Below are 13489 nucleotides of genomic sequence, written 5' to 3'. Positions count from 1 at the left end.
CAAATCTTGTCTCTTCATGTAATCCCAGACAGACCCGATGACGCTGAGATCAGGGCTCTCTGGGGGCCATATCGTCACTTCCGGAACTCCTTGTTCTTTTTTACACTGAAGATAGTTCTTAATGACATTTGCTGTATGTTTGGGGTCGATGTCCAGCTGCAGAATAAATTTGGAGCCAGTCATACGCCTCCCTGATGGTATTGCATAATGGTTAAGTACCTGCCTGTATTTCTCAGCATTGAAGCACAAAGAAACGGGCAACGTTGAGGACCATAGACGCAGCGGATGGCCAAGGAAACATCAGATGAAAGACACATCATACTTACTTTGAAATATTAACATTTTCATCAGTGCCTTCAGCTCAGAAATGGCAGAAACCAGTGGGACCCAGTTACATTCATCTACTGTTTGGAGAAGTCTGGCCAGAAGTGGCCCTCATGGAAGAATTTTGAACAAAAAACATACCTTCAATGTGGAAACAAGGCCAAACGACTCAACTATGCATGAAAACATACTGTAGGAACTGGGGTGCAGAGAAATGGCAGCAGGTGCTCTGGACTGATGAGTCACAATGTGAATTTGGCTGTAACAGAAGGCAGTTTGTTCACCGAAGAGCTGGAGAGCGGTACAATAATGAGTGTCTGCAGGCAACAGTGAAACATGGTTGAGGTTCCTTGCACGTTTGGGGCTGCAATTCAGCAAATGGAGTTGGGAATTTGGTCAGGATTAATGGTGTCCTCAATGCTGAGAAATACAGGCAGGTACTTATCTATCATGCAATACCATCAAGGAGGAGTCAGATTGGCTCCAAATTTATTCTACAGCAGGATGACGACCTCAAATATACAGGCAATGTCATGAACTATCTTCAGCATAAAGAAGAACAAGAAGTCCTGGAAGTGATGATATGGCCCCCTCAATGATACAGGAAGAAATCCAATCCATATATGGCACTTCAGATATTATTAAAGCTATAACATGAAAAAATATACGTCAGCATAATGCTGGGCAGCTCAATTCTAGGTAGCAGTATTACATTAACATTTCTGCGTCATGCAGGACCCTGTCATCAGGATACATATAGCAAATGGAAATACTCTGTACTCCACTCTCATTAGCAAATGCATGCGGACCCGTGCGTTCATAAGCAAAAGTATACTGAATGTAATCTTGAAAAGAAACGGCACTCATAGGCCTTAACAAACGGACCATATTCCATCCCATTTTTATGCAATGTTTCAGTTTATTTTAACCGTCATCAGGCATATGACTATGCTTTCAAGGTTATATATATAAATTCTATTTAATGCAGCGTTGTCCTACATGTGTTTCGGGCCTCCACCCATCATCAGGGACAAATGGTGCAATAAAGAAATGTGCAAACATATATACCTAACACACTACTCCTTAAATTACTAAATCATACTCACCTACTGTATGTGACATCGCCGTTCAACACACAGGCGAGTATGATTTAGTAATTTCAGGAGTTGTGTGTTAGGTATATATGTTTGCACATTTTTTTATTGCATTATTTATCCCTGACGACGGGTAGAGGCCCGAAACACATGTAGGATAATGTTCCATTAAATGTAATTTATTCACTGAAATGACCAGCCTCCTGAGTGCCGACTATAGAATATATATATATATATATATATATATATATATATTTACTGCAGTGACCAGTCTATTGAATACCAGTGATCATGGTATATTTGAATATATATATATATATATATATATATATAGATATATAGATATATATATAGATATATATCTCATGCTCCCGCCACTCCAAAGTGGCCTGCAGGTCTTGAGCTTCCTGTGGTGCCCTCCTTGGTTCAAATATACAATGATCACTGGTATTCAATAGACTGGTCACTGCAATATATATATATATATATATATATCAGTGGCGTGCGGTGAGGTCAGTGGCTAGTGAGGCACTACAGCCATAATGTCCGCCGAATCCTGCCGATGACCCCTAGCCAATGCCCGCCACTGCCTCTGAGCCGGTACCCGCTGCCACCACAAATGGCTTACAAACTCGCCCACAATCAACTGACCCAGCCCTCCGCCACTAATTTCTATCTCAGTCCGATGCTGCCAATGCCCGCTGCCTGTCTGCTCATCATACTTGTGATATATTGTACATTTTTATAGAAAAATAAAATTAGTGTTTGGGACTGGGAAGGGAGTGGGAGGAGGACATGAATGCAATTCTGTTGTCCAGGGTTTCCATTAACTTAATGGAGAAGGGTCTGAATGGGTTAAAAAAAATGCGTGAGGTCCCCCCTCCTAAGTATAACCAGCCTCTGGCTCTTTGAGCCAGTCCTGGTTGTTTAAATACTGGGGGGAAAAATGGACAGGGGTTCCCCATATTTAGACAACCAGCACCAGGCTTAGTTCGGTCCTGGTTCCAAAAATACGGGGGACAAAAGATGTAGGGGTCCCCCGTATTTTTAAAACCAGCACTGGGCTCCACTAGTCAGAGAGATAATGCCACAGCCGGGGGACACTTTTATGTAGGTCCCTGCGGCCCCCCAACTAGTCACCTCTGGCTGGGGTACCCTGGAGGAGTGGGGACCCCTTAAATCAAGGGGTCCCCCCCTCCAGGCACCCAAGGGCCAGGGGTGAAGCCCGAGGCTGTCCCCAGCACCCCTGGGCGGTGGGTGCCGGGCTGATAGCCATGTGTGTAAAAAAATAATATTGTTTTTTGTTGTGGAACTACAAGGCCCAGCAAGCCTTCCCCGCTTGCTGGTACTTGGAGAACCTCAAGTACCAGCAGGCGGGGAAATAACGGGCTCGCTGGTACCTGTAGTTCTACAACAACAAAAAATACCCAAATAAAAACACAAACACACACACCGTGACAGTAAAATTTTATTAAAACACACTTACACACTCACACATACTTACCTACATCCCACGCCGGTCACGTCCACTTGTCCAGTAGAATCCAAAGGGGTACCTGTAAAAATGAGAGAGATTACTTACCTACATCCCACGCCGGTCACGTCCACTTGTCCAGTAGAATCCAAAGGGGTAGAGGCACCTGTAAAAATGAACATTATACTGACATATGATCCAGGGAGGGAGGGAGGAGAGAGAGAGAGAGAGAGAGAGAGAGAGAGAGAGAGAGAGAGAGAGAGAGAGAAAACTAACCTGCTGCTGGAGCCGGCGGAGGAGGACAGCCGCACGTACTGTACGGCCACCGCTGCTGCCTGTCAGGTGATCGGGAGCCGGGAGGACGGAGCCAGAAGGGGAGGACGGGGGGAGAGCTGCACGCTTCGCAGGACCGCCGCTACTGGTAGTGAGGTGAGCGGGAGCCGGCGCAGGAGGACGGGGGGGGGGGGGGGAGCCGCACACGCTGAAGGCCCACTGCTACTCCCGGCTATCATTAACACCGGGACCCGCCGCCTCCAGCGCCGCATGTGGATGATTGGACAAGCGGATCCAGCCCTGGATCCGCTGTCCAATCACAGGTGCCTCGCTGACATGGGGGTGGTGTCCCTTTCAGCGAGGCACTTGGAACAGTGCCGCTTTCCCTATGGTTTTTCATGGGCTTTTACAGCCCAGTGCTAGGCTCCGCCCCCCGCACTGTCCCCGTTCCCATTATCCACGGGAGGCACTGCTATCAGTGCCTCCCAAAGTACTTTAAAGCAGAAAAATGATTAGGATTCAATAAAGAAGATACTTATGACACAGAATATGTGTCTCCCCTGCCTCCCCTGACTGCACGTCCCTGATATATATATATATATATAGATAGATAGATAGATAGATAGATAGATAGATAGATAGATACAGTATATATACACTGTATATAAACACGTATACATATTTATAAGTGATTCTATATATTTAGATATAATTTTTAAATATATTATTATACTTGTACCCTATAGCTTTATTATCAGCAGCCAGGCAGCACTGAAACGTCTGACACCTCACCTCAGTCAGGGGGAGTCAGCCAGACAACATGCTGCCTTCACGGAGCTGCCGGTGCTTGCAGAGCTGTGCTGTGTTGTGGTGTAGTGAGACTCTCGCTGGCTGCGGCCGTGGTGGGGCGGCACCTTTGTGACGTCACACTCCATGACGTCTACGGCGCGGAGGAGACACCAACAAGTCCCAGTGAGTATGCAGTGCAGGGAGGGCTAGGAAAGCCTTCCACTGCGCCGCCATCATAGTCACATCTTCTATGCCGGTGGTGGCGGCGGTATTTGATCCACCTCTATGCAGGCAGCGGCAGCGGAGGGGTGGTTGGTGGTGGGGAGCTTAAGACGCTGGCTGCAGTAGAAGGAAATTGCTTTTCCTGTCTACAGCAGCAACAGCAATGCAGATGCAGTGGGCCTATTTGGAGTGTGGGCCTGGAGCTGAAGCTCCATCCGCCCCATTGTTAATCCGGCCCTGGCCACAGGTAATAGGATACCCCCTGTATCTGTATGAACAGTAATTAAATGATAATAATAATTTTAAACTATATAGCAAAGTTCCCTTCCACAAAGGGGCCTATGTATAAAACATTATTTTTGGGATTTTCCCCAAAAACAATTCCCACAAAAATTAAGCATCCCTCGAATATGCCATAGAGGGGACCACAGCAGGTATCCCGTAGATCTCAACTGGGTCTGCAAAGCTGCCAGATTTACCAAGCTGGTGTTTCGTCTTGCCACCTAACGCCATCTCGCTGATGCAGTCGCTTCACTTCCTTTCGGAACCCCTGTCACTGCGTGTGACTTTTGATACATTCAGGCACAGGCAGGGCTGGACTGGGACTAAAAATAGGCCCTGGCATTTAAATCACACAGGCCTGCCTCTTCATCAGCACCTGGCTCCTGGCATACACTACTCCTACTTCTTAGTTTAAGCTTTTACAAATATAATTAATAGAATTAATACTACTTAAAAGCCCGTCAAACTGATGGACACCAGGGCTGGATTATATTAGGAGGGCGGTCGCTACTCACACAGGAGCTGTTGAGTTTCTGGAAGTCCTGCTGCTGGGAGTGTGTATGTGTATATGTGTGTGTGTCAGGGACGTGTGGTGAGGTAAATGGCGTAGGAAGCACTGGCTAGTACCAGAGCCAGTTTTACACACAATATATGAGCCCAAGGGTGGATGTGGGCATTATGCAGAGATGTAGCAGTATATACTGTACTGCTGGACATTTGGTGAGTGTTGATCAGAGATGTGCGGATAAGGTAGGCGGGGGGCACTGCGTCACCGGTCATAGACTTTTTACTCCATAGTTTAGAATAATACAAAGAAGATATTTCTAATATATTCTTTGTATTTTTCATATACTTTATATCGTCAAAACTCTGGCATATATATTAGTATGACAGGAAAGGCTCTGCCTCACCTGCCTCACCTCACCGCACATCACTGGTGTGTGTAGCATTAACCTTTTATAAATATAGATGCTGTATACCTGTAACTAGGTGATTCATCGTGCCCTACAGGCGCTCTTCACACCGTCGTAAGGGGCTATGCCCCCTTAACACTTACCTCCAATCATAATTGTGTGAGTGGTTAAATATTGCATGGACAAAGGGTGTGCGATGGTTAAGGGGTCGTAGCCCCTTTCAACAGCGTGAACAGCGCACACAGGGCCTGATGAATCACCTAGTAGGTGCTGTGGTTGGGTGAGTGGCAGTTGCGGGGGTGACGCGGGTGGAGGAGGGTTTGGTGCATGGGTGGGGGCCCGGAGCCCCTGCGGGTGGTGGAGGAGCAGTTGTGGGGGTACCGTGGGTGGGGGAGGGGTGGGTGCGGTGGTGCCGCAGGTGGGGGAGGGGAGGGGCGGGTGCTGCGGGTGGGGGTCCAGAGCCACCGTTGGTGGTGTGGGGCTGCCGCGGATGGGTCCCGGAGGTACTGCGAGTGGGGGAGGGGCTCCTCCAGGAAGCAGCTAAGCTGCTATCCTCCCTTTGGCAGTGGCTCTCACCGGAGACTCGCACAGCAGCCAAACAGCCAGTCACTATTGTTAGCGCCGATGTCCCAACGTGCTACATTACAGGGAAGAAGATGCACTCAATAAACTACAGCTTCCAGCAGCCCTTAGCGCCAGAATGCTTCAGCGCTAAGGGCTGCTGGGAGCTGTAGTTTATTCAGTGCGTCTACTTCCCTGTAATGCGGGGCATTGGGACATCTGTGCTAACAATAGTGACTGGCTGGCAGAACTGACTGACTCGCTGAATTAATGTAAAAGGTGAGAATGCTGTGCAGTGTCAGGGACACTGCACACCCACTGCACTGCACAGCATCGTCATCTTTTACATTGATTTAGCGTCCAGACATTACCCTCCGCGATATCACCCACTCTATCCGTTACATTAGCCATCTCGGCAGCCCAGGTGCTGTATTGCGCAGTCAGGGCCTCTGGGAATCTGGGCGTGGCTGTGACAGGGAGGCAATTCTGTGACATCCCGCGCAGAGGAGGCTCCGGGGCTCAGAGAGTATGCGGCGCAGGGAGGGCTATGAAAGCCTTCCGCTGCGCCGCTTTCATACACATCTATGCCAGTGGCTGCAGCAGCTCTTGTTCCATCTGCGCCGTGTCTATGGAGTGGGGATTGTTGATGCCGGAGGGTCAGGCGGACTGGCAGTAGTACATAGGATGCAGTAAAAGGATTTCCCCCCCCCCCCCCCCCCCCCGATCTACAGCGCAGAGACTTGCTGCAGATGCAGTGGCATACCCTCCAACTGTACCTTTTTGGCAGGTACAGTACCTTTTTTTATGGTCTGTACCGATTTTTGGCTCTCCAAACCTCCATTGAAAGTATAGGAAAGGGGGCGTGACCACGCCACTTTACCCGTGGCCATGCCCCTTTTCGAATTTGTATCGATTTTTATGTATAAATTGTTGGAGGGTATGTTGCTGCAGATGCAGTGGGCCTATTTTGGGGTGTGGAGCTGGAGATGCAGCTCCATCAGCCCCATTGTTAATCCTGCTCTGGGAACACACAGCAGCCAAAGGGCAGAGACTCCCATTGGATGTAACCTGTGTGGGAGGGCGTTTCTCGCCCAATCAGCTGTGGACAGGGTGTGATAGACCTGCCGCTAACCCAATGAGAGCTCCTAGCCATGCCCAGCGTTATACACACAATCACTCTGGGCTATTATATAGGAGATAGGAAGGCTATAATGATGCTGCACTATGTACAACAGAACTGACTAGAGATGAGCGGTTTCGGTTCACCATTCGAGTCCAGTCCCGAGCCAGGCTCGGGTTTTCCCGCCTGACTCGGAAACCAGAACGAGGCAAAAATTCATCATCCCGCTGTCGGATTCTCGCAGGGTTTGGATTCCATATAAGGAGCCTCGCGTCCCCGACATTTTCACTCCGGCATTGGAGAGTGTACAGAGAGGACATGTCTCCGTTCTCTCACTGTCCTCAGTGTCCGTGGCTTGTGCTGAATCTGTCCAGTCAAAGTGCTTGTGTCCTCTGCTGCCATATGTCCAGTGGTGCTGTGTTGTGCTGCATCAGTCACAGTGGTGGTGTCCTTTGCTGCCATATGTCTAGTGCTGCTGTATAATAAGTCCCTTACAGCGTTGCTGTGTTCCCCTGCATCAGACCAGTGGTAGTGTCCTGTGCATCAGTCAGTCCAGTGCCCATTCACAGTGGTGGTGTCCTCTGCTGCCATATGTCCAGTGCTGCTGTATAATAAGTCCCTTACAGTGTTGCTGTGTTGTGCTGTATCAGACCAGTGGTAGTGTCCTGGCCATCAGCCATCAGTCATTCCTGTGCCGCATATTGTGTTATATAACTCCAGAAACATAATGGAGAACAAAAATTTGGAGGATAAAATAGGGAAAGATCAAGAACCACTTCATCCTAGTGCTGAAGCTGCTGCCACTAGCCATGACATAGACGATGAAATGCCATTGTCGTCTGCCAAGGCCGATGCCCAATGTGATAGTAGAGAGCATGTAAAATCCAAAAAACCAAAGTTCGGTACTGTTAGGCGCCGGGGTCCGCTTGATGGTCTGCGCGGCCCGGCGCCTAGCAACTAGAGACGCCGTGCACGTACAGCTGCCGGCTCCCTAGCAACGCTGGACGCCGGGCGCGCTGAGCCGCACGGACCCTAGCAACGGGGACGCCACTGGCGGACCGCGTTCCCCATTGCTAGGCTTTAGGAAATTAAGATATTCACCTGCTCTCTGGCCGTGCAGCAAGGCAGCTGCACGGCATTTATTCTAATCAGCCTTTAGCAGCTGATTGGAGGACTCCTTGTTAAATACACTCCCAGGGCTTCTCACAGACGCCGGTAATAGCTTCCTGCATGCTGCCTTTGTTTGCTGAGAGTCTGTTTCCAGTCCTGCTGTATCCGGTCATTCCAGTCCTCAGAAGTCCGGTATTCGGGAGTTGTCATCTCATCCCAAGAGGTCGTTTTGTTCCCTGGAGTCCTGACTGATCACCGTTTTATATCCAGTGGTGTTCGTGAGTTGCGGCTCTGCCGTGTGTTGCGGCTCAGCCGCTTTACCTTTTATATTTTGTGTTTGGAGCATTTGCGGAGGGTTCCGCTTCCACAAGTCCTCTCTGGTACTCGGCGGTGCCGGGTAGGAGAATTGGACAAGTGGATATTTTGGTTGTCCTTTTCCCTGGCGGTTTCTCCGCACATATTATAGTTTTGAGTTTGCTTAGCCCCTGGCCTGGTTGTTTAGTTAGAGGGCCTCTTGTTATCACCCTGTCTCGGGTTTCCCTTTGTCTCTCATTAAGACCGGGGGGCATCGAAGTTGGGCAGACATAATCCGCCCTTCAAACGCGGCTACCAAGGGCTCAAGAAACCATAATCTCGCAGGGGATTTCTGACAACACGGGTGAGACAACAGAGTTAGGGCGCAAGGGGCTATTTTCCTGTCCTGCTCCCTTCCCCAGCATTCCGTTCCAGTGCTCCGGTCCTTGCCATAAGATCTTCTCTGACCAGAGTGCTGGAATTATAACATTATTACCGGCCATACCAAAACTTAAAATTAAACGGGGTTTAATTTTTTCTCATTCAGTTTTGTGAGAGTTTATCGGCCTCATGAATCCAACAGGTTTAGGGCCAAATCCTGGTCAGCTCTTAGTCAGCCAGATTCAAGAACTTACTCAGATGGTTCAGGATCTTTCTCTTCGGGTGAAGTCGCAGGAAGATCTTTTGCGAGCTTCCCCAAGGGTAGTCCCTGAACCAAAGATGCATTTGCCTGACCGTTTTTCTGGTGATAGAAAAGAGTTTTTTAATTTTAAAGAATCCTGTAAACTTTATTTTCGTTTAAGACCGACTTTCTCGGGTACTGAATCTCAGCGGGTCGGGTTTATTATTTCTTTGCTCCAGGGGGATCCTCAGACCTGGGCATTTGGTTTAAGAGCAGAGGATCTGGCATTGTTGTCAGTTGACGCTTTTTTTGAGTCTTTAGGGCTCTTGTATGATGACCCTGATAGAGAGGCGTCCGCTGAAAGTCAGTTGCGCGCTCTCAGACAGGGTAGAAATCCTGCGGAGGTTTATTGTACGGAGTTTCGCCGTTGGTCGAACGTCTGTGGCTGGAATGACCCAGCCCTGCGCAGTCAGTTTCGTCTCGGCTTATCAGAGTCTATAAAAGACAGTCTCCTTCAGTACCCCGCTCCTGAGACTCTCGATAAACTCATGGAGCTTTCTATTAAGATTGATCGTCGTCTCAGAGAGCGGAGGGCTGAAAAAGGAGCACCTGTAAGGTCAAGTCCGTGTGTATATTCCGATCCTGAAGACGTAGAGGAGCCCATGCAAATGGGTCTCTCCCGGCTGTCTCCTGAAGAAAGAGCCAGAAGGCAAAATTCTGGTCTTTGTCTGTACTGTTGGGGTAAGGGACATTTTGCTCGTAATTGTCCGAACAAGTCGGGAAACGCTTTGACCAGGTGAATTGTGAGGGGGTTCACCTAGGTCTGCAGCTTATCTCCTCGAATAACTCCCTTTTAGTCCCAGTTAAAGTTTCCTTTGGCAGCCTCAGTTCTTCGGTGTCGGCTTTTGTTGACAGTGGAGCTGCAGGAAACTTTATGGATTTAACTTGGGCTAAGGCCTTAGGCATTCCTCAGTTACCTTTGGGTAGGTGTGTCACCATGCATGGCTTAGATGGGAGTCCGCTGTCTAATGGGATTATTTCTCTCCGTACACCCCCTGTACTACTTACAGTAGGAGCTCTACATTCCGAGAAAATCGAGTTCTTTCTTACACATTGCCCAGCAGTTCCAGTTGTTCTGGGTCACCCTTGGCTGGCCTTTCATAATCCCACCATTGATTGGCGGTCGGGGGAGATTTCACATTGGGGTACTTTTTGTGATAAGGAATGTATCACGTTTCCAGTCAGAGTAGCAGCTATCATTCCAGAACTCATTCCGGTGGAATACCAGGAGTTTGCTGATGTTTTCTCCAAAGGCAATGCGGACATTCTGCCTCCCCATCGGCCTTATGATTGTGCTATTGAGTTAATTCCTGGTGCCGCATTGCCAAAGGGAAGATTATATGCATTATCCGGGCCAGAAACTGCGGCTATGAATGATTATGTAAAGGAGAGCCTTGAGAAAGGATTTATTAGACCATCAAAATCTCCTTTAAGTGCAGGCTTCTTCTTTGTGGAGAAAAAGGATGACTCGCTTAGACCTTGCATTGATTTTAGAGCCCTGAATAAGATCTCAGTTAAAAACACCTATCCTTTGCCGTTGATTTCTGTACTCTTTGATCAGTTACGTTCTGCTGTGATTTTTTCTAAAATTGACCTTAGAGGAGCGTACAACCTCATCCGAATTAAATCTGGAGATGAGTGGAAAACGGCCTTCAGTACTCAGTCGGGTCACTACGAATACCTGGTGATGCCGTTCGACCTGTCCAATGCTCCGGCAGTTTTTCAAGACCTCATTAACGATGTGCTCCGTGACTTCCTAGGGAAATTCGTGGTCGTTTACTTAGACGACATCCTGATTTTTTCTGAATCAATGGAACAACATGTTACCCAGGTGCGTCTGGTTCTTCAAAAGTTACGTGAGAATCATTTATATGCCAAGCTGGAGAAGTGTGAGTTTCATGTCATGGAAGTATCTTTTTTAGGGTACATAATTTCCCCTCAGGGATTTTCCATGGAACCAAAGAAACTCCAGGCCATCCTTAGTTGGGCGCAACCCACCAATTTAAAAGCAATTCAGCGCTTTTTAGGGTTTGCGAATTATTATAGGAGGTTCATTCATTCTTTTTCTGACCTGGTTGCTCCCATTGTAGCTCTGACAAAGAAAGGAGCGGATCCTACCAACTGGTCGCGTGAAGCTGAGTGGACAATTGTCCGGGCCTTGAAACAAGCCTTTGTCTCGGCTCCAGTCCTCAGACATCCTAATCCGGAATTGCCCTTTGTGGTGGAGGTTGATGCCTCGGAGGTTGGAGTGGGGGCTATCCTTTCTCAAAAGGATCCGGAGTCTCTGGAATTACATCCTTGTGCCTTTATGTCCAGGAAATTCTCCTCCGCTGAATCCAACTATGACGTTGGTAATCCGGAGTTACAGTGGGCTTTCGAGGAGTGGAGGCATTGGCTGGAGGGAGCAAAACATACTATTTCGGTATTGACTGACCATAAGAACCTGCAATACATTGAATCGGCTAAGCGGCTTAATGCCCGGCAGGCACGTTGGGCATTATTTTTTACGCGTTTCAAATTTATAATCACTTTCAGGCCTGGTTCCAAGAATACTAAGGCTGATGCCCTGTCACGTAGCTTTCTTCCGGTTCACAATAACAATCCTGTTACCCCCATACTTCCATCTTCGGTCATCTGGGCGGGCCTCACACAAGATTTATTTACCCAGTTAAAACAGCTTCAACACCAAGCTCCTAGAATCACTCCTGCTGGTCGTCTTTACGTCCCTGAGTTTTTGAGAGCTACTGTTTTAACGGAATTCCATGATAACAAAGTTTCAGGGCATCCAGGAGTCTCTAAGACATTGGAGTTAGTCTCTCGCTCAGTATGGTGGCCTGGTCTTTCTAAAGACGTCAAGGAATTTGTTTATTCATGTCAGGTTTGTGCACAGCATAAGGTTCCCCGTTCCTTGCCCATCGGGCAACTTATGCCCTTAAATGTTCCTCTCAGGTCGTGGTCTCATATTTCCATGGATTTTGTGGTTGACCTTCCCCTTTCAGCCGGATTCCGAGTCATATGGGTGGTAGTGGACCGTTTTAGTAAAATGGCTCATTTTATTGCTCTTCCCCGATTGCCTTCTGCCCAAGGGTTGGCAGTTTTGTTTCTCCGCCATGTATTCAGGCTTCATGGGTTGCCTACTGATATTGTTTCTGATCGGGGTCCACAATTCATCGCACAATTCTGGAAATGTTTTTGTGCCTCATTGAAGATGAAATTGTCGTTAACATCCGGTTACCACCCACAATCCAACGGGCAAACCGAACGAGTTAACCAATCATTGAAACAATATTTGTGCTTGTATTCAGCCAAACTCCAGAATGATTGGTCCGAGTTTCTTCCGTTGGCTGAATTTGCTTACAATAATTCTTGTCATTCCTCCACTAAAGAGTCTCCATTCTTTTCAGTTTTTGGTTTTCACCCCAGAGCTAATTCTTTTTTTTATCATTCCTCAGTCTCCTCGCTTACCTTAACCTCCCATCTCAGAGCCATTTGGAAAAAGGTGCACCTTGCTTTCAGAAAAGCGGCCTTTCGAGAGAAGAAATTTTCTGACAGGCTCCGACGTCCTTGCACTTTTAAGGTGGGAGATAGGGTGTGGTTGTCGACTCGCAACATCAGGCTTCGACAATCCTCGGCTAGACTGGGACCCAAATTTATTGGGCCATTTCTTATTATTAAAAGAGTCAACCCAGTTGCCTTTCGGTTACGTTTACCAAGATCTCTCAGGATTGGAAATACATTTCATTGGGGCAGATGTATTAACCTGGAGAAGGCATAAGGAAGTGATAAACCAGTGATATGTGCATGGTGATAAAGGCACCAGCCAATCAGATCCATTATGTAAATTAACAGTTAGGATCTGATTGGCTGGTGCCTTTATCACCTTGCACATATCACTGGTTTATCACTTCCTTATGCCTTCTCCAGGTTAATACATCTGCCCCATTGTTCCCTGTTGAAACAATACGTTTCTTCCAGTAGATTTCCTCGGAAGATCTCTCAGGGTAGATCTCCAGTGGATGTACAGGGACAACAGGAGTTCTTGGTAGAGAAGGTTCTCGATTCCAAATTGTCCCGGGATCGGCTGTATTTTCTGGTTCACTGGAAAGGCTATGGTCCGGAGGAAAGGTCTTGGGTCCTGGATAAGGATCTTCATGCCCCGAGGCTCAAGAGGGCATTTTTTCGGGAATTTCCTCAGAAACCTGGCTTTAGGGGTTCCTTGACCCCTCCTCAAGGGGGGGGTACTGTTAGGCGCCGGGGTCCGCTTGATGGTCTGCGCGGCCCGGCGCCTAGCAACTAGAGACGCCGTGCACGTACAGCCGCCGGCTCCCTAGCAACGCTGGACGCCGGGCG

Source organism: Pseudophryne corroboree, chromosome 4, assembly GCF_028390025.1.
Source record: "Pseudophryne corroboree isolate aPseCor3 chromosome 4, aPseCor3.hap2, whole genome shotgun sequence".
Taxonomy (NCBI): Eukaryota; Metazoa; Chordata; class Amphibia; order Anura; family Myobatrachidae; genus Pseudophryne; species Pseudophryne corroboree.
The sequence above is the reverse complement of the archived record's forward strand: the minus strand, read 5'-3'. Positions refer to the sequence as shown.